We start from the raw sequence: 3,924 nt of genomic DNA on the forward strand, positions 1-3,924 counted from the left end.
CCTGGAAACAGTCTTTCTGTAAGCTAAGGAGTGCTCCAGAGTTTAAGGATGTCCCTCAGAAATGCACATTATCTATGTTGAGAAAGACTATTCAGATCCTACCTTGGTGTCAAACCATCTTTCTGGTTTTGACTAGGCATTCATAATTTCTGTAAATGCCTTCTCTCACAGGAATTGAAGTCAGGAATCAAACCACAAGTCTCTGCTCTTTCTTCTAAAGTACTGAGTACAGCTCTACTCACCCCTGTTAGCTGCTAATGCTATTTCTTCCCAAAGGAGAAGACAGGTCTGTCTGTCACTCTTTCCTGGGCCAGCACAATTCTGTCCCTCTAGGTTTGCATTAGCTGTGCATGGGGGAATCTGTGTAGGAGCTGCTGCCCCGAGGGGCCAGCTTGCAGGGGTGTCTGTAGCACTCTCCTCACCATCAGTTTCACCTAAGGTGCAGCAGAGTGAGGCGTGTGCTTGTTTTGCCAGCACAATTGTGGACCGCGTCCTTCAGCCTCATTGTCCAAGATGAAACAAGTCATGCTTCCTGCCTCCACACCCCTACCATGTAGACATTTGGGCTTTCTCCATTTTTCAGTCCCCGTGAATATCAGCAGAGTCGATGGCATGCAGTGTGTCTGTATTAAATGCTGCCTGCTGTCGCAGTGTCTTGTACGCATAGCGAGCAGAGGGCATGTCCTCAGTACTGCTGTTTCCAGCCAGGCCTCCAGGGTGGTAAACAGCGTAGTGTACTCGCTGATGAAATGGACTCCCCACTGCTCTGCCTCCTTCATTTCTCCCTTCCTCCATTTGCTTAGTTTGCTGGTAAAATGCTCACTTCTGGCAATGCTATTTTAACTTGAGTTAAAGAGGAGAACTTGGGCCTGAGGATTATAGAGATATAGCTGAGGAGAAATTGACCAAGAAAATGTTAACAACTGACCAAGTCACTATCTCCCAACAGTGTGGTGGTGTGAGGGCTCCTGTCGGGGGGCACTGGATCTGCAAAATTAGTTTTTCTTTCTGGAAGGTGATTTGGGAAGAAGGGTGAGTGAACCAAAGAGGTACCATGAGTCTGGGACAATGTGGCCCTGTAGAGATGGGGGTAGGCCAATCAGAAACACCCAGAAACACTGAGGCTAAAACCAAAGCATCTCCTCTGAACTGGAGCTGCCAGAAAGTGTCTCAGTCTGAAAGAAAGGCTGGGCTAGCAGGTTTGGAGAGGGAGCAAAGATGCTAATGAAGCGTGAACTGGCTGCTTTTAGCAGAGCCTTCCGGGCACCACGCCACCATCTCGCTTTCTTTCCTACCCATTTATTTATTTATATTGTTAATTAATGGAAATTTCAACTCCCATTAGATCAGGAGGAGCTGGTAATAAACAGCTAAAGCATTAGGCAGGCAGTGCCACTGGGGAAGAGCAGGGGTTCCTCTCCTTGCTCCTGGATTCCAGTCACATGGCCAGGCATGGGAAGAGAAAAGCCTGTGCGGGATCTGTGCAGGAGAGCTGGGGCTCCCTGTCGGTAGGCCACTGACTCTCCCTGGGGCTGTGAGTTTCTTTTCTTTAGATGTCTTTGAGATGTTCCTTTTGCCAGGATTAGGCAGCCCTGTCTTGAATCCTATCTGGATGTGAAACCTTGGGCAAGTTAATTAATATTTCTGTGTTTCAGGCTCCTTCACTGAAGAAGGCAATGGTAACTCCTTCAGGCAGCAGCTCAGGGTCTCCATGAGATAATGCATGTGAAGTGCTTGGGGTCCTGCAGAGCCTGCTGTGCCAGGAGCTCCTTCTGGGAGTGAACTAAAGCACTCCCAGGAACCCAGATGTGCATGCCTCAACACTGCTACCACCTCAGGTGCTTCAGCCAGCCCAGAGGGGGCTCCTTCCTGGGGACAGACCAGTGAACTCCCTCCTTCAGATGACTTCCAGGTCCTTGCTTGGCCTGGGTTCTGGTGCCTGACCTGTGGACCAGTGTCCAGTGGGCTTTATGAATCTCTAGTCTTGAATGTCAAATATGTTAGAATCACTTATGAAGTTTGAAAGCCACTTTGTGGTTGCAACCTGGGATTCTGATGTTAATGTGGGGTTTAGGCACAGCCAAAAAGCCACTGAGGGGCTGAGATGCAGTAGAAGGACAAGAATTGGGGGAAGAAATGTCTATTGCTTAGCAGGAAGAAAGCCTCTCTTTCCTTCCACTGCTTGGTTCTCATGGAGGCTTTAGTGGGCTTCTGATCATTAGCTGAGCCCCAGGTAGGCAGCACCAGGATGCGAGTGATTGGAGCTTTACTCTAAGCATATTGCTTCGGGCTTTTTCTTCCAACTCCACAATTTATTGGCTATGGGACCAAGGACAAAAATCTTAAAACCTTTGTGAACCTCAGTTTCCTGACACAAACAGTGTGGATGAAGATAACAGAGTTCTCCTGAGAGAGCCCAAGAGAGATTGGCATGAATTAACATAGGAAGTGGTTAACAGAATGCCTGGCAGTAGCTCAGTGCAGATAGCTCTTATGATTCTATCCGCGTCATTTGTCTTTGTCTATTTGATGGCTAGTACTGTGTCTCCCTATAGTGAAGGCTCAAGAAATAGTTGTAAAATAATCAAATGGAGAATGTGAGGCTTCAGATAAACCATTGGCATTGTTGGGTGTGGTATCCCTGACAGAGAGCATTCTACTGTGGCATGAATGCCACATCCACATAAAACACAGGGACAAGTGACAGGCCTACAGAGACCTACTGGGCTCAGACACCCTGTGTTACTATTTCATTAGAAAGAAGAAGCTTCCTTCTTTTTCTGGGATACCATAGATCAGCAAAGAACAAGTAACTAAGATCCTGGAATCGCTCAAGGGAAAATCTTCAAGTGTTGTGTTTGAGTCTTTAATTGCCAGTATCTTTTTGAATAAGAGGAATCTTTTAGTTCTCTCACATGTACTACTGGACTTTGCTTCTAACACGAAGGAGTGTTTTAAAAGATGAACAAGACAGGAATTTGCGCTGAGAAAGAGCTGGGGTGTGAACGCAAAGTGCAGTAATTCCTTCTGGTAAATCTGTGCTCTCTCTTCACCTTGACCACTTCATTCACTCTGCAGCTCACCTAATCTCGGCTGGGATGCAGCAGAAATAGGAAAGGTCCCTGGGAGGGCAAAGCAGATGGGTATCGGGGAAGGGGTGACATCTTCATCAAGAGAGATGAGATGTTTAGTTTTGAAAGGAGCAAGGGAAAGGGTGAGTGCGCTCTGAGGTGGCGAGGGTAATGAATGGGGAGCTGTGAGCCAATTGCAGGCTCTCTCTTGCCCTTTCCCCTGATCAGAGAAGAGGCAACACTTGACAAAATTAAAAGGGAACAAATTTAGCGCTGATGAGAAGAAATGCTTTCTATACAATGTATAATTAACCTAGGAGGGAACCTAACCTGGTTGCTATTGACTGAGGCCGGTGGTTAGCTAGGCTTTCCAAAGGTGGGAAGAATAACAGCCCATCCTATAGTTATCCTGGTTAATGCTGCAGTTCCCCAGGTAATCCATCCTCAGCTGCAAGACAGGAAATGATCACTGACTGGTGAAAAAAAAAAGGCACATCTGCTGGGGTGCAAGCAAATGGAAATGAGATTGGGCATTCAGATGCTGCAAGAGGTTTTGGAAATGATCCAGGAAAGTTTGGAGACTGGACCAACGCAGCACAGCCCCTCAGCTTAGTTAGAATCCCAGATCCCTGCCTGCTTAGCCAGGGTTATCTCTAATATGCTATTTGGCTCCCAGGAGGGCTCCAGAAGGTTAGCCCAGGCAGTGAATCTTGTTTCTACCTTGGTTTTCACCCCTTTCTGGTTTCATGGCACAGTTTGTGGGCAGTTGCCCCCTACTGAAAGCAATGGCGGTGATTCAGGCCAGAAAGTGTGGTCAGGCATGCTGCTCTGTATGTCTTTGTGCTGGGCAGGA

The sequence above is a fragment of the Octodon degus genome, unplaced genomic scaffold, assembly GCF_000260255.1.
Source record: "Octodon degus isolate 3935 unplaced genomic scaffold, OctDeg1.0 scaffold00176, whole genome shotgun sequence".
NCBI lineage: Eukaryota > Metazoa > Chordata > Mammalia > Rodentia > Octodontidae > Octodon > Octodon degus.